The sequence below is a fragment of the Canis lupus genome, chromosome 13, assembly GCF_011100685.1.
Source record: "Canis lupus familiaris isolate Mischka breed German Shepherd chromosome 13, alternate assembly UU_Cfam_GSD_1.0, whole genome shotgun sequence".
Lineage (NCBI taxonomy): Eukaryota > Metazoa > Chordata > Mammalia > Carnivora > Canidae > Canis > Canis lupus.
In genome coordinates, this window is record NC_049234.1 from 5,324,065 (window position 1) to 5,342,531 (window position 18,467).

At 34.8% G+C, this 18,467-nt stretch overlaps 1 protein-coding gene and 1 long non-coding RNA gene across 42 annotated transcripts in view; one reads left to right on the top strand and one right to left on the bottom strand.

The window, feature by feature from the left end:
• Positions 1–18,467, top strand: part of RIMS2 (regulating synaptic membrane exocytosis 2) — a 591,823-nt gene that overhangs the window by 259,362 nt on the left and 313,994 nt on the right. The gene's annotated exons all lie outside the window — the stretch shown is intronic.
• Positions 11,809–18,467, bottom strand: part of LOC111098508 — a 94,500-nt gene continuing 87,841 nt past the window's right edge. The window contains exon 3 of the long non-coding RNA XR_005368482.1: positions 11,809–12,237. This is a non-coding gene — a long non-coding RNA (uncharacterized LOC111098508). The remainder of the gene's footprint in view (positions 12,238–18,467) is intronic.

Here is an 18,467-nt window from a genome sequence, read left to right on the forward strand (position 1 = left end):
TTGTTCATGAGGAAGAGAAATCTACTGATTTTTTTTTTACAAAAACTGTTTTGTTATTTCTGAAAATTTTCTTGCATCACTTATGGTATCTTAAAAAATACCTATTAGGTATAGTTGTAAAATAACATCTTGTGTGTGTTTCAAAGTATTTGTTATAGAATATCTGAAATGTTCCTCAAAGTATAAAGAATGAAATACAAACTATCCATAATCTTTTCCCCCAAATATAACCCTTGTTAACATTTTGTTTTTTTTTTCCCTTTTTTCCTATGTGTGTATATTTCACATATTTATAAAATTGGTATCATGCTAAACATAGTTTGTATTCTGATTATTTTCAATTTATATCATATCATTAACTTTTTTTCCAAGCCATTAGATGTTCTTTAGAGATATGTTTTTGAAATGACTGCACTTAGTAGTCTATCATATGGTTGTAGCACAAACTAACTGTCCCTTCATTTGGGGGCATTGCAGTTGTTTCCAATTGCTAGCTAGCACAAACAATATTAATGGTTATCTTTACATAAGAATTTTTGCCTAATCCATGAGTATTTCACTAATATATATCCATGCTTTGATTCTTATAAGCTTTTGGTTCAGAAAACCAGCTTGCTTTCCACGTAGGCTATAACACTCCATACTCCTGTCAGAAGTTAAGTTATCAGGTGCTAAATACCAAATCTTTGCAGTTGAATAGGCTACAAAAATGCTATCTCTTTGTTATTTTAACTTGAATTTGGTTGTGCAGTTGCATGTTTTATATTTTATTGGTGTTTGACATCTTCTATGAATTATCTGTTCATTTCTGTTATTTCTTCTGCCCATGTTCCTATTGGGTATTAGTGTTTCCCTTATTGATTTATAAGAGCGTTTTATGTGGTTAGGATTTATATCCATTTAACTGTCATCTTTTTCAAATGTATTTCCCATACTGATGTTTATCTACTCATTTTCTGTGGTCATTTGGAAATACTGAATTTAATATAGCTGTCTTTGCATCTTTGTTTTTTTTTTTAACCATTTCTTTTATCCATAGATACTCTTTATTCATCCCGAAGTCCGTTACATATTCAGCTGTGTATTTTCTCATGTTTTTATTATTTAATTTTAACCTTTAACTTTTTAATCATTATGTAATTTATTTTGGCATATGCCAAAATACACCTGATATGTGAGTGTCTAACATGAATCCCCTCTACCACCCACCCCTGCCCACCACACACACAATTTTCTGACACCATTTGGTGAATAATTTATTTCTTCATAAGAATCAACAGGACATCAATAAAGGAATTCAAGAAGGCAGCTAGATATGAAATTAATATGGAATTTTTTTGTGCTGTACCAAAATAGTTAGAAAAATGAATGAAAGGCAGTTCCCATTCTGAGCTAAAAACAAGAAATGTTGATTTAAAGATAACTAATGAGAAATGAGGGGTGCCTACATGAAGAAAGCTATGAAATTACTGAGTGACATAAAGAAAGATAGTCATTGAGTGAGTAGATTCATTTCATGTTCCCAATTGGGAAGGCTAAATATTGTAAAGATGCATGTTCTTTCTAAACAATGTCTTGGGGTTAAGGCCCTAGTAGTTATAGTCCCCACTGGTGCCTATATTTTTATTTCTACAAGTTAATCTGGAAGGTATGCAGGAGAAAAAAACTTAACTTTTTTTTCCCCTTCTATGCCTTTTAGGCTCACTGGGGTGGGGGATTGATGAAAGATTAACAAGAGAAAAACAAATTTATTCATCACTTGCATTTTGCATACATGTGGGAGCTTTCAGCTACTGTGAAACTTAAAGGAGTAGTTAGAATTTGTGCTCTACAAAAGAATAATAGATTTTTAGAGAAATAAGACAAAAAAAGGAACTTTGAGTTTCTTTCTTTTTTAAAAAATTTTATTTATTTATTCATGAGAGACAAGGAGAGAGAGGGAGGTGCAGAGACACAGGCAGAGAGAAAAGCAGGCTCCAGGTAGGGAGCTTGACGGGGGACTCGACGTGGGACTCGGGACTTGATCTGGAGTCCTGAGGATCATGCCCTGTGTCAAACGCAGCGCTAAACCGATGAGTCACCTGGGCTGCCAGAACTTTGAGTATTTGGGGTAGCAAATCATGGAAAGGTTAAGTGTATGAGGGAACCAAAGGGAAAGAAGGGCTAGCTAGTAAAGTTTGTTACGTAGACTTCTCCGGAGCCATGTCTTGCCTGATAAGAAGTAATTAACTTCTGTCCTTCCTTATAGAGGGCAAGTGGGGGATACCTTTACAAATTTATGTCCTGCTTTTAGGCAAATAGAGGGGAGGGCAGGCAGCTTTTCTTGTGTTTACTTCTTCTCAATTGTCCCATATTCAAAATAACCCCTATTCCAAATGGCATATTAAAACAAATAAATGGGGCAGCCCGGGTGGCTCAGCCCAGGGCGTGATCCTGAAGACATGGGATCGAGTCCCACATCGAGCTTCCTGCCTGGAGCCTGCTTCTCCCTCTGCCTGTGTCTCTGTGTCTCTCATGAATAAATAAACAAAATCTTAAAAAAAGAAAACTATAAAAAATAAATAAATAAAACAAATAAATGATAAGAACATAGAAAACACCACAAAGCAAAAGGGAAGAGATCAATTATTCAACAAATGGGCTTGGGGAAAATGTATATTTAGTGAAAAAAAAGAAACCAAATTAGAGCCTCATTTCATACAAGTTGCACTGAGATTATAAACAATAAGAAAATTGTGTTTATTGAAATAGAAAGGTATAGAAGGAGAAACTGCAGATCTTAATTTTATCATAGGACATATAGAAAGTTTATTTCCCAGAAGCTGTAATATTTCCTTAAATATAGTTAATAACCTTTAGTTTGATTGTTTTCCATTTGTCTGAGTATATCATAATACTAAAAGTTAAGAAAAAGATATTGGTTTATCTTTAGTGAATTAGTTTAGTTCATTAATTCTGCTATTCTCTGCTAAAGTAATGCCTTCAGTTTTACCACTTAAAGTTGTAAAAAATAAACTTAACTAATGTTTGAAAATTCCTCCTAATATTTAAAGAAGTTTTATCAGCAGCAGTTTTTTTTCCTGTGTGCTTATATGTGGATGCATCATTTTGACTAACTTTTAAAAGATAATTATCTCTTTGCTTTATTATCCCTAGGCTAAATGATCTCAAAGAAGGTGTTTTAAAGCTGAGCCATCTTACTCATTGTCTGTACATTTTTGTCTCTTTTCATTCTTGTGCACAGCCTTTCAAAAATGCGCAAAGCAAGTTTGTATCAAGTAATGTAAAGTGTTAACCAGCATTGCATAGATAGATAGCACTAGTCAGCATTATTAGTGCAGAAGGATTCTTTGAGACCCTTCTATATCATATTTATAGCTTTAGCTACATAGCAGGATCTTTCCTGATTTTTAAATAATAAAATTCTATAATCCACAGCAAGTGTATAGCTTTTTTTTCTTCACTGTCCTATTGGTTAGCCTTTTTATTTATTTATTTATTTATTTTTAACCTAACTTTTATTGGTGCTCTGGTGCTTTGGCTCTTTTCTTATTCATTTGTCGTTTGTCTCTTTGGATAGGTCTAATTTTAAATAAGCAGAATTTCACCCAAATTTGTAGGTGATGTCATTTCTTCATTCACTATGTTCTCTTAAATAATGCTGATAATTACAATCTATGAGTGACTGGGCCATTAGTATGAAACAGTAATAGGGTTTTATGGAAAGAGCCTGGCTGTGAAATTCATTAACTACATGATCTTCTCTTAGGTATTTAACAATGTCTGTTTCCTTATCTATAAGTATAAGAATATGTAATTTGTCAAATAGTAGATATTAAAGACACTTTTAGATTACTTATTTAATGTTTTATGATAGTCAACAATAGTTATGACTTCTCTGAGACAGCTTTCAAGAGTTTTAGCTGAACGTGTAGTCATGGTTATGTGGATTATGGTTATTTATGTTGATTTCACCTCTTCCACAATCTGCCACATGTTGAACTAGGCTTATATTTTTAGCCTAAGAAGAATATACTTTTTAACTTGTTGAGATATAGTTTTGAAATGTAAATGCAGTGTGTTACTAAATACTAGACACCTATTTATTCCTTTTTTGGCCAAATACTTCTTAGTGTTTATTATTTGCAAGATGTTGGATTGGCTCTAATATAAAATATAGACATGAATAGGACATGTTTTCTACCCTTAATAAATTGAGAGTCTAAAATAACTAGCATATAAGCCTGTTGTATTATAGATACTGTAGGACTTCAGAAAGAGAGGCATTGGTTATCTCCACTAATTTTGCGTGATTTCTATGTTTTGTGACACTAATTACATAGTTATGTTGTCAATCATTTGCTCAATCACAAGGATTCTGTTTTTGTTTTTAAGCAAGTGAGATCATTGTGAAGAGTTTTAGTTTCCCTCGTCTTCCAAGTTCTAACTTGGTTGTTGCAGGTCTCTTTTGTTTTTCTGTAAAATCTTGAGGAACTGAGCTGGTAAATGTGAGCATACATCTGTGTGACAGTGTCCTGAGTTATAAATTATGAAATGTTTGATTTGATTATTAGACTCTGGAAAGTAGCACATCCTTTAACTTATTTTTGGGAAGGAGTGAATAGAGGTGTGCAGGTGGAGCAATTTGGAGAACAGATCCATGACAGGAAAAAGAAGCGATGGACTGCAAATGTCCAAATAAAAGCACGAATCTCAAAGTATTAAATACAAATGCTGAAGATATCAGCTTTATATACGTCTGAATTTGGGTGTCAGTATCAATAGTGAAATTTATCTGATTGTATAATCTCAAGTTTCTTAAAATGTTTAAGTAATTGATTCACTGTGTGTGTTTATAAGGAAAATAGACTACTGAAGTTCTAGCCAATATTCTTTAGGAATCTGAAGAAAATATTGATTTATGATATTTGAGACCAATTAAACATGTAAGGAATTCTGAGCCAAGTGGACTAAAAAACTTTTAAAATAAGTTGTCATAATGGGAATATTTAAAATTTTTTCCTTTATCTTTTTTATTACTAAGACTTCCGCAAGTAAAATTTTTAAAAGTTGATGACTGATTACTTTCTGGTGTATTCATTCCATCTGTTTATAAAATAATTTTATGGCAAATAATTATTCCAATTGTAACATGAGTCTTAGGGCTTTACTATGGGATAAAAAAGAACTCAACTGCATCAAAGTTACATGGGAATAATTAATCACTCTTGCTCTCTTAGGCAGCATTATGAAATTATTTCATCAATTTTTTTAAAAAATAAGATACTTCTTATCCGATGAGAAACCAAATTGCAAATATATATTATGAAGCTGATCTCAGACTTGAAATTATATAACATAAATATAAACAGATTAAGAAGTTAAACTGAGAGTTAACTTGTAAAGTGCATAACCAGAAGATAAATTTACAAATGGAAATAAAGAATTCTTTGTTTCCTGATAAATTGTAGCACAATGACTGTTTAAGATGGCCATTCTTGGGGCAGCCCAGGTGGCTCAGTGGTTTAGTGCCGCCTTCAGCCCAGGGCCTGATCCTGGAGACCCAGGATCAAGTCCCACGTCAGGCTCCCTGCATGGAGCCTGCTTCTCCCTCTGCCTGTGTCTCTGCCTCTCTCTCCCTCTGTGTCTCTCATGAATCAATAAATTAAAAAAAAAAAATCTTTAAGATGGCCATTCTTTCTCTTTGCAAAAATACTTTTTAATTATAGATGAAACACTATGTTAAGCATTTGCCTAAAGAAAAAGGATTATTTTAATGGAAAATATAGTACCCAACATATCATATCTTACAAATTTCAATTTGTGGGATATTTGAGATGGTGCTTAGCTAGTTGAATGAAAAATTAAAAGCAAAGTTAAAGACTAATTTTTGAACTTAGTTTGGAATATAGAAGTCTCTGTTAAATTGGTTTAAAATTCAATAGATTATGTTTAGATATTGATATTTACTACAGCTTAAACATTGATTATGAAATTTACTCAGTAGATAGAAAAATATGAAGGTTTATGAAACACATATTAATTGATAAGAAGTATAACAGAGCAAATTCCCAAATGGTGTTATAAATGCTGCACAAGCTGGGGATCCCTGGGTGGCTCAGTGGTTTAGCGCCTGCCTTTGGCCCAGGGCGCGATCCTGGAGTCCCGGGATCAAGTTCCGCATCGGGCTCCCGGCATGGAGCCTGCTTCTTCCTCCTCCTGTGTCTCTGCCTCTCTCTCTCTCTCTCTCTCTCTCTCTCTCTCTATCATAAAACAAACAAACAAACAAATACATAAATAAATCTTTAAAAATAAATAAATGCTGCACAAGCCAATTATATTTGAGTTAAAAAAGCATTGAAATAGCAGAAAAGTTGGGTCTAAGACTAATTCAGTATTTCAAGCAGTATTCAATAAATTCATTCATTTACTCATTCATTCATTTTTTATTTCATTCAACTAAAATATATTAAATGTCAGTAATAGTATTAAAATGTGAAATATGAAAGTATTTGTATGACCCTAGAATTGCTTTTTTGTGGAACAAGAGTAAGAACTTGTGCTGTAAATTTGATTCCATTTATGCTAGCTGGGTCATCCAAGAAGATTATACATGAGTTGGGCTTTTGTTTTTGTTAATTCATGCTAGAAGCTAGATCTATTTTCCTTTCTAGGATGTATCCATGAGAAGAGCTTTTTCAGGAAATATTTGGGGTATTCTTCAAAGCAGAATTCAAATTATTGCCATACATAACCCCATTATCCCTGGAACTGTGTATCTGCCTCTTTTTGTAGGGCTTAGCTTGGTTAAGAACTCTTTCAGGAGCAAATTAAGTGAGCCCTGATATATACTAAAGCTCAGATATGGACTCCTACTACAGTACAAGACTAATGTTAATTTTTTTAACAGAGGTTCCTACTGAAATACAGGTAAAGGTTTAACTTCTTAGAACTATAAGGTGCTCCTGATAATTTGTCTAAATCTTGAAATACATAATTATAATCAATTTTTAATGGACTGTTGAATAAAATAGTAGGATCTATGAAGATCATGAACTTTAATGGATGACTATGATGATAACAATTTAAAATAAGAACAATTTAGACTATATGTAAGATGAAGTACATCAAAGTAAGGATGTACTTTGAATAAAAGTAATAAGAGAGAATAAAAGATGTTAAAATTCTGGGTTAAGAATAAGTGGATATGAATGGAATACTTTCCAGTCTCTTCAAACCAAATGCATTTTAGTCATGACCATATTTTAGAAAACAGTACACATATTCAGAAATGTGGGTGTGTGTGTGTCAGCAGATTGAGCTCTAAATGTTATTCTTACAGATGATTCTATAAGCCATTTTATTTCAGCACATCCTGCCCTGTACATGTTGGAAATTTTTTAAAGAAAAAATTTATTTCCCATGGGACTGTTAACCTGTACTTTGTTGTAGTTGAAGATACTTAGGATTTAATTAACTTAGAATTTGAGTCTCGTGTCCTATTCTGGAAATGGCAGAAGGGGGCAGATTTCCAAATTTTACTGAGGAAGCTGGAAGTACCTATTTCTAATTTTGAACCTAAGATGCATTTTCCCAAAGAAATAATAAGTGACAATTAGTTATAACTTTTTATTTATTCGATTCTGCAAATTTAGGGAGCCAGTTCTAGGTACTAAGCTAGATACTCTGACCCTGTGTTGTAAAAGGCATACCATACATCTCGGCTTTTGTTTTGCTTTTTTAATCTGGGAAGTGTTTTTTAGTTCCTTTATTTTTGAAGGATAATTTCTTTAGATATAGAATTTTTGGTTGACAGTCTTTCCCTTTTCTTGCAGCACTTTGTATATGTCATTCTATTTTTTATTCTGGAGATAAAGGGTCTTGTGTGTTGCTGTTTTTGGTATATTCTCTTTGTCTTTGGATTTCAGCAGTTTGACTGTCATGTTTCTAGGTTTAAGCCTTTTGTGTATATCCTACTTAGAGGTAATGAAGCTTTGTGGATCTATAGATTAATGTTTTTCCTTAAATTTTGGAAGTTTTCAGTCATTATTTCTTCAACCAGTTTTTCTGTTGCTTTTTTTTCTTGCAAGAATCCCATTATGTGTATGTTCATATTCTTGATGTTTTCCTACATGTCCATGAGGTTCTTTTCATCTTATTTTTCAATGTATATTTTCTCTCTATCTTTCAGAGTGGATAAGTTCTGTTTTTCTCTCTGGTAGAGTACACTGATTGTTTCATCTGCCATCTCAGATCTGCAGTTGAAGTCATGTGTCATGAATATTCATTTTGGCTATTGCATTTTTCAACTTTAGAATTGTCATTTCTTTTCTTTTATAGTTTTATTTCTCTATTGGGAGTCCCTATTTATTGAGTCATTGTCATCATATTCTCCTGTGATTCTTTGACATGTTTTTTTTTTTTTTAAATACATTTTTAAGAGAACATCTGGGTTCATTCAGTGTTAGTTTCTTTACCTTTTTTCCTGGTTATGGGTCACATTTTCCTCTTTCTTTGCATGTCTCATAATTTTTGATTGAAAACTGGACATTTTTGATGATGTGCTGTAATAGCTCTGTTTTCTTATTCATTTTCCTGACAACTGATTATCTTGTCCTGTTTTTTTTTCTTTTCTCTTTTCTCTTTTCTTTCTTTTCTTTTCTTTTCTCTTTTCTTTTCTTTTCTTTCTTTTCTTTTCTTTTCTTTTCTTTCTTTTTTCTTTTTTCTTTTTTCTTATCTTATCTTATCTTATCTTATCTTATCTTATCATCTATCTTATCTTATCTGTTTCCATTGTGGTGTATGTCCACTGATCTCTCTGCTGTTTGTTTTACTCAAATATGTGTGTGTGTGTGTGTACATGTGTGTGTCTGTGTATCCACCTTCCTATAATTCGCTCCCATGTCTGCAGAGCCAAACTGTTAGCCAAAGATTTAGGCAGAAGTCATGCTTAAGTATTTTGAGATTGTAAGGCTTCTATCCTCTACCAATCAATCTGTGTATGGTGTGGGGACACATTCAAAGTTCAGCCAATTCTCCTACATGCTGCATGACTCCAACTGTATAATATTCTGGAAAGGGCAAAAGTATGGAGACAGGAAAAAGGTTAGTGGTCATTAGGGGTCTGAGCAGAAGGAGGAAGGAAGGGATGAATAGGCAAAGCAAAGGATATGTTTTAGGGCAGTAAAATTATTCTGTAAGATACTGCAATGGTGGATACAAGTCATACATTTATCAAAGCCTATAGCATATACAACAGAAGAATGAATCCTAATATAAGCTATAGAATTTGTCAGTAATGATGTGACAATGTCAGCTCATCAGTTGTAACAAATATCACACATCTTGCACAATTGCAATTGTTAATAATAGAGGGAATTGAGGGATGAGAGTGGGGATATATGGGAATTCTCTGCTTTGAGCTCAATTTTTCTATAAAGCTAAAACTACTCAAAAAAAATTTTTTTAAACACAAGCAAACGACCAGGATTCTGTAAGTGTTCATAAAGACAAACCCAGACTGATATCAAAACAAACAAACAAACAAAAACAAAGTTCAGCCAGTTCTCAAGGCACTCTTAGGTTTCACTTACTACCACGCTCTTTTGGCATCTCCCCTGAACATGGTATGGTTTCCTAGTCATTCTGAAAAGTGTGGAGAGTTTATCTAGCTTCTTTCTGTGGTCTCTCATTTCCAGTGTCTCCCTGTAACATTTCTGGTTGGTCTGCCTTTACCTTCTGTGGAACTACAGTCTTAGACTAGTAAAACTGCTGATTTTCTCTGTTTCTCTGTTTGTTTCATCTTGACTTTGTCTCTTCTATGGGTTATCACTCCCATGGGTTTTCAGTCTCACCCCAAATCAAATAGCAGAGGTCTGATAGCAGAGCTGTTGTTTTTCCCAGACAGCACCACACTGATAAAACTATCGATCCTTTCTATAGACTCTGGCTTTTGTATGTACTGTGCCAGAAGAGGGTTATAGGAGCAATACCAGGTAAGCAGATAACAAATGTCTATTGTTATTATCTGAATATCTAGAGGTTTTTCTCAATTTTTTATGTGTCTTAGATTTCCATAGCTATGCGATTGTTGTTTTTGATAATTTTGTCCAGGCTTGTACTTGGTTTTTTGAAGAGAACTATTTAGTTGATATTTCGTGCCACTAACCCAGAGACTCTTCCTTTGTCATGATTTTGTGAGTGTGGAATTCAGACAGGATTCAGTTGGGTAATTTTTCTTCTTCATTTGGTGTTATTGAGTTCAATTGGTGAAATTTAATTGGTAGAATGGGCTATTCTGGAGGGTTTAAGGTGTCTTTGCTTATATATCTGGCACCTTGGCAGGCATGGTTGGAAGATTACTCCAACCATGGGTTGGGATTCTGAATCAGTGCACCTACATTTGGGCTCTTCAACATAGCTGTTTCTAGGACTTTTTCTACGGGATGGCCCAGGGCTCACAGAGATAGACTTAACCAAATACTATTTATTTTGACCTAACTTTGAAGTCATGCAACATCATTCGCACCATATTCTTGGTTATAAACAAGTTACAGTAAACAAGTTACATGATATGGAAGGAGCCTATAAAAGGGCATGAACATTATGAGATATAGTTCACTGAAGGACCATCCTTGGAGTCTAGCTACCATAGGGGCTATAATGTGTGATATGTAGGGATTTTTTGTTTTTTCTCATTCCCATGAGTTTATTCTTAAGCCTCTTCTCTAGGTACATTTTCCTCAATCTTTCAATTTTTTTCTTCCTAGGGCCCAAGTCTTTGTGTCCATATATATTCTTACCCATAGCACTTCTTTTTCTACACAAAGGGGATGACCAGATATACCATCTAAAACCCTGTCTATTAAGAGGATTTTCCTCACTGTTGTCTTCAAGACCATCTCTGAGTCAGACAGCAGCAGTCTAGTTTGGCAAAAGAAAATTTTTCTTTTGCTTTGGGGAGCAAAAATATTTATAAATATAAATATAAATATAAATATAAATATAAATAAATATATATTGAGCTGACCTATCAATGAATCAGGCATGAATTTTGTCTCCTTTTTTCACAGTCATAATGGCCCCCATATATGGCCATAGATGTAAACTGAGAAAGAGATGCTGATATAACAATAGTAGTTGGTGTGTAAGTCTGGGCTACCTGCAGACAGAGTTTACTTATATCTCCTGGCCTTACTTAAGCTCAAACATGGATGCATCTCTTCTGTCTCATAATGGTTTATTGTTTGACATGTCCAGCCTTTTGATCTGTTGAGCCCAGGAGACCCTAGCTTATATCGGGCACTTCTGATTGTTTGGATACTTCATCAAATCTTTGTCCCTACCAAGGCCAGGAGCATACGAGGGGCAGTTTTTTAAGTAGTATATAATTTTCCACTGCAGGCTACATGGTCTTGATCCACAAACCTAGGGATGTACATCTTGATTCCCCTATTGAAGCTTGCCCTAAGTTTCACATGGAATCTTTTCCCACCATTGATGCTTCTAATAGCACACCTTCTGTTGTATCATATAACTCAAGTGTCAGGGCTGCTCGCACTATAGCTTGAACTTAATCTAGAGCTGCTTCTTGCTCTGGGTTCCATTTGAAGCCAGAAACCTTCTATAATTATTGGTAAATGAATTAAAGCAGTATTCACCAGTGTGGATTATGTTGTCTTCAGAATCCAGAGGCTGTCTACCAGGCATTGTGTATTTTTCTCATTGGTGGTAGGTGCAAGATATAATAATTTTTCTTTTGCTTTGGGGAGATGATCTACCATGCCCATGACCATTGGGCTCCTGAATCTTTATAGAATTATCTTCCACTCTTTGGAGATGTGCATAAATAAGGTCTCCAGTATAATAGCTACTTCTTTCTCGCTGATACAGTGAGTGAGTCAATGTGATGTTCTGTGGAGTGTCCTTATGGCCTTTGTCTTTGAGAGCTATATTATGATAGAGGGCAGTAGAGTTAACATAACCCTGGGGAAGACTAGTTAATATGTATTTTTGTCCATCCTGAGCATATGTGAATGTTTCCAGTCTTTCTTGATAGGAAAGGGAAAAAAACACATTTGCCAGTTCAGTGGCTTCATTTCTTATATTTGAGTCTGTATTAGTTGTCTCTAGGAAGAATACCATTTTGTCATAGCAACTTCGACTGGGGCTACTTTCTTGAGTTTATTCCACTGTCATTTTCCAGGATGTGTTGATACTTGTTTTTTAGGTGCCACCCTGGTGAGTTAAAAAGAGGAGATAATGTGAACCATAATGTTTGCATGCTTTGTTTTTGATTTAATCTTTGCTGGTTGGGGAGGGCATTATCAGGAGCTTCCACATGACTTTTCCCATTTGATATTTTTTAACCCACAAGCCAAGGAACATTAGTTCTTCCAAATACCAAGTTTGTCTATTTGGGGACTGCTGCAATTACTACTGTAACAACTGGACAATTTGGAAACAACATCTGTAAGGGCAATAAAGACAGAAAGACTTGGAAAAGGAGAAATTAAGTTGTGAACAGGTGCTTCAACTAAATCCACAGGAATTTGAAGCTGGAGATGACCTAATTAGGAAAGCGGTCAGGAGGGCTGGATATGGCTATTGCCTGGGGAGGGTAAGGCAGGTCTTGGCCAGGGTATGTGTATTTCTTGGGTGAAGGACTCAGCTACAAGCAGTGAGCATGTAGCACTTGGGACAGCTTGAGGAATGAGTGTAATTATAAATGATACATAGCTACATCCAGTAAGATTTTTTTTTTCTCAGAATTGTCCCCTTATTTTTATAAGAGGGATATTACAATTCTACGTGTCCTTTACTCATATGCCCTTTTGAAACTGAGGGAAAATTTTCTAGAAGTCTTCTCTGCAGACATACATATATATGTATATATGTATTTCTTCCCAGCATGTTTTACATGTTGGTAATGAGCATTGAACACTATAGCAGGTATCTAGGAATTTCCAAGACTAATGGTAATATGAAACTGTCACTGAATAGAACAGTAGAACAATATTTTAATATTGTTAGAACAATAGAACAATATTTTATTCGTTGAGAAACCTTTAGACAGGCTACTTAAGTGATTATTATATCCAATAAGTATAAAACATTTTTTAAATATTGATATCAAAGTGTAACGAGCAGTCTCCTAGTTGATTAATCTTTATTTTCTGTCACATACAATACTATTTTACTAAAAAAGATTTCATTATATTATGAAATAGTCATTTACAAAAAATTCAGTTTTCAAAATAATGCTTTACCTTTACCCCAAGGTAAACAACAGAAATGAATTAAGGCTTCAGATTCAAATATTAGTTTGTAAATATTATGTAAAATAATAAATGTGTTTTTTGTATGCCAAATGAAAATTTCCCCTTCTCTGCCTATTTATTAAAAATTCAAATAAAAAAAACCCCACCTCAAATGGATGCATTTGTAATGCTGGTATTGCCAAACTGTCATATTGGATTACATTTATCTCCGCTAAAAAAGTGTTTAAATAGCATCTTTCAAACAAGACAATGTTGATTTTGAGTTATAGGTTAGGCAGGTATATTCAAACATTGATATTTCTATCTCGTAATTGAAAAGCTTTGACAAAATTATCCAAATGAAACAGTGAGCAAATACACAGAATCAAATGCAGACCCATCTTGACTTAATTTATTTTGAGTCAACTGGAATGATTTCTGTAACCCACTTATACTTAGCTATATTTTGAAAAAAATTATTGTTACTGAACTTTACTCTGTTTCTGAATTGGCTCAGTCATTACAGTTTTCACATGCCCCTCCCCAGACTCTCTCTCTTTCTCTCTCTGCTCTTTTTCTGCCTCTCTGCCTCCTGCTATTTTCCCCCCTATATTCTCCCTCTCTCTTCTTCTGCTTCTCTGTTGCCTATCCCCACTGCATGCACTTAACATTTTTGTATGGTGTCTTCTGTCAAGATTTATTATATTTCAGGTATGCTAATAAGTTGCATATCACTTTATTTTAATCCAGCTCCCATCTGAAAGATAAGTCCATTTTATATAAATCACATTTTATGGAAAAGGTTTTATTAATTAAACACTTCTAATGTTAGAAAATTAGAAGGGCTAGTTCAGGTTCTTTTTTATTATTAGGCTACCTTGAGAGCTATAGAGAAAAGGGGATAATATGTTATGCAACCTAATGCCTGTTCCCATCTCCTACCCCTGAGAATCTCCTTTGGTAGACTTTATATGAAGTTAAGATTATATTTAAATTTTAAATTTAAAGGTGAATTTCCCCAGGATGAAAGGCATTTTACATCACATTCATTACTTCATATCATTTTAATGATATTAAGTAGTTAATTGGAAGTATATAATGTCACTGGACATGATGTTTGAATCTACATATTATTTCTTAGTAATAGATTTGACTGCATTAGCTATTGAAAACTTTGTATCTGTTCAGAAAAAAGTATAAGAAACTATTTAGTTCTATGAATTACAGTTTTCAGAGCAGATTAAAGTTAATTATTATCTTACTGTGAAAACATACTTAGGGAATCATACTTACTATTTTTAATAAAATTATTTTATTCTAATTTTTAATAGCGTCTAGTTATTAAAAAGTTTATAAATATGAATTTGAAAATATTTGTAAGAATAAAGACCCAAATAAAATGATTAATATTCACTTATAAACGCCATGTAAAGATTAGCAGATGAAAAAGGAAAATTAGAATTAATCCTATGTAGGAAGGCATTAATTTTTTGAAGCAGTATTAATAAAGAGGGCATTTGCTTATTGGTTAATACTAACATTTTAACTAGAAATTTAAGGTTTAAACTATATTTTCTTTTACCGAGAAACGGATAAGTATTATCTCAATTATATTCATTTGGATATGTTTGGGAAAGTTAAATGCATGATGTTTGAAATGAAATAAAGAAGAAAAAAGAAATTTATAAGCCATTGAGGAACTGGTGTGGTTGATAGGTTTATTAATAATCCTTTTTTTTTTTTTAAATAGACAGTGTGGCTTATTAGAAAGAGCAATGGATTGAAGATATGGGTGCTATTCTAGGCTCTGCCGGTGACCCCATTGTAATCTTTGGAAAGTTATTTAATTTTCTGGGCTTCAATTTCCTCTCTAAATGGAAGAAAATAGAATAATTCGATATTTTTAAAACTATGCTCAATGAAGCACCAGATAATCTGTGCTGTTGCTGAAGAGGATATAAGGGCACAGATGAGCAATTGGATCTTCTACTTTGTTTCAACCAAACTTTGTTCTTAACCAGTTTTATATTTGGAGGTTTTGTTAGGAAGGAGGCTCCATTGCATAAAGAAGTATGGAAATAACTAGACTTGTTATTTTAATTAATCAGTCAATTCATTCCGTTAGTTTATGTTCCATGCAGTACTCTGTATGCCAGAGTCTACAACAGTTAAAAAAAAAAAAAAAAAAGACAAATTTCTGGAGGTCAAAGAGGTAACAAGAAGTCAGATCATTCAGGGATTAGTAAGCTGTTGCAAGAACTTTGGTTTTCACTTTAAGTGACCAGAGAAGCCATTGGAAGAATAATAAATGACTTGGTCTAATTTATCTTTTAAGGACCACTCTTGATGTTATATTGAAAACAGAACTGAAAGGAACAAAGATGGGGTGCAGGAAGAACAGTGAGGAGGCTAATCTAGTACACAATGGGAGATAATGGTTATAGAAGTTGGTAGTAGGGGGGCTGAAGAGAGGTATTTGGATTTTGGATATACTTTTGAAATACACCCAACAGAATTTTCTGATGGTTCAGAAGTGGGTTGTGAAAGTAAGAGATGTAGTGAAGGATTACTGTAAAGATTTTTGTCTGAGGAAGTGGAAGGAAGAACTTGCCATTAAATAACATCAGGAAATTGTGACAGATAGATTTTTTTTTTTTTTTTTTTGCAAGGGGAGGGGAGGACATTCAAGCATTAGGTTTTGTACATACTAAGTTTGAATTTTCTATCAGATATCTTTTAAATTTTTTTTTAAGATTTTATTTATTCATGAGAGACAGAAAGAGAGAGAGGCAGAGATACAGGCAGAGGGAGAAGCAGGCTCCTCACAGGGAGCTCGGTGTGGGACTTGATATCCAGACCCAGGATCACACCCTGAGCCAAAGGCAGATGCTCAACCTCTGAGCCACCCAGGTTTCCCAATGAATTTTCTATCAAATATCTAAATGGAAATGATGAGTCAGCTATTGGATATGCTAATCTGGAACTCACTGGCATGGCTTGGTTTGTATACATAAATGTGGAAGCCATCAATATAATGCAGGCTGGCTGGATCTGAGAAGCCAGAGAAGGGTCCCCCAGGACCAGCCAAGAGGATCCTTGGCTTTGTGCAGGATAGAAATCAAATGCCAGCTGAGAGGAAGTGAGAACAGGGTTCATTTAAGATACAAAGAGAGAGTAGATATAGACAGAGCATCTGGGAGACTCAAAGGAGAGTGAGTCTTGTCTTGCCTGGAGCCGGCAAAGTTTCGTTTTACTGAAAACTGTGGTCTGATGCCCATGTCTTCTCAAGAATCCAGAAACAAGAAGTGTTTAGGTGTCTTGTGTAAGTCACTTATGCCCTGAGGCCAGGAGTCTTGCAAGCCAGCAGTCTTGGAAAGCGTTCATGACAACCCAACAAGTCACTCCTTAGATATTATCTATTGTGCTAGAAGACTCCAAAGAAAATTGTTAATTACTTGACCTTTACAAGGAGGACATGACATTATCTGTTCTATAATGCCTGAGTAAGGTGGGCGTATAGGTCCTAGCAAAAATAGAAGCAGGGAAAGGAGTGGAAAATAAGTTTTTCGTGGTGCCCCTTTAGTTTCCGTGTCTCAAATATATGTATGATAATTAAAGCCAATGTGACTGGAAAAGACTACTGACAGTATATTTCTAGGAAAAAGGAGTTCCCAGGATTAAACTCCTGGAATACTCCCACAACTAGAAGGGAATGAGGAAAAATCAGCAAAAGAAAATTAAGAGTAACTGATCAATGAAGTAGAAGGAAAACCAGGAGGAATGTGATGTCCTAGGATCCAACTGAAAAAAGTATTCCAAGAATTATTGATAATGTCAGTTGTTGCTTAGGAGTCAAAGACTGATCATTAACCACTAGATTTAGCAATGCAGAAGCAGACCTTGCACTTTCAGTGGAGTGGTGGGTTTGGAAGTCTGAAGTGGGCTCAAGAAAAATATGGAAAGGGACACCTGGGTGGTTCAGTGGTTAGCGCCTGCCTTCAGCCCAGGTTGTGGTCCTGGAGTCCAGAGGTCGAGTCCCTCATCAGGCACCCTACATGGAGCCTGCTTCTCCCTCTGCCTATGTTTCTGCCTCTCTCTCTCTCTGTGTCTCTCATGCATAAATAAATAAAATAATTTTTTAAAAAAAGAAAGAAAAATATGGGAAGGAGGGAGTTGGAAGTGGTGAGTATAGATAGCTCTTTTGGGGGAGTTTTGCTGTATAGAGGAACAACAACAGTGAGAAAAAGTGGTAGCTACAGAGTGAGGAATTTTTTTTAAGATGGGAGACAATGTTCTGATGGGGGTGATTACATAGGGAAAATTTGATGATGCAGGAGAAAGAAAAGACAATTATTAGATCTTTATCTTTATGTAATGAAAGAAGATGGGATTTAGTACACTAGTGGATGGGATGACTTGCTGTAGGAGCAAGGAGCAAGGACAGTTTGTTCATAATAACAGAAAGGAAGGCAGACTATATGAAAGCAGGTGTATGTACGTTGAACTATGATTGGTTCTTTAAGTGTGGAATGTCTTGTTTGATTATTTCTTTTTTCTGCAAGTGGGAAAGGTAGCAGAGCCATTATCTGTGAATCAGGATTGGGGGAATTGGCTAAAGTTGTATGGATAGGGAAAATGTAAATTCTTATCTGGGAGAGTGGAAAAGACAATAAACGAAGGAAATGTAGTACTATTGGGTGAAAGAAATATAAACTGACCTGGCATTAGTGGTTATAGATTTTCAGGGAGATGAGTTTGTGTGGTTTTGTGTTTTTTCACTAGATATATTCAGCTACCCAGGTCAAAACATGGATGTCTTAGTCCATTTGTGCTGCTATAAGAAAATACCATAGTCTGGATAGTTTATAAACAATAGAAATTTATTTCTCACAGTTCTAGAGGCTGGAAGTCTGAGATGCGGTGCCAGGATGGTTAGGTGCAACTTCTTCCAGTCCCATACTTGTTGTATCCTCATGTGGCAGAAGGGAGCAAGCTAGTTCTCTGGGGTCTCTGTTTTAAGGGCACCAATCCCAGTCATGGTGACTCCACCCTCATGACTCAGACACCCCCAAAAGCCCCACCTCCTAATAGCATTACCTTGGGGGTTAGGATATCAACATACGAATTTGGGGGAGAGGGTCACAGGGACACAAACATTTAGACTACAGCATGGAGTAAATGGCAAACTGAATTGAATGAGTGTTTTGG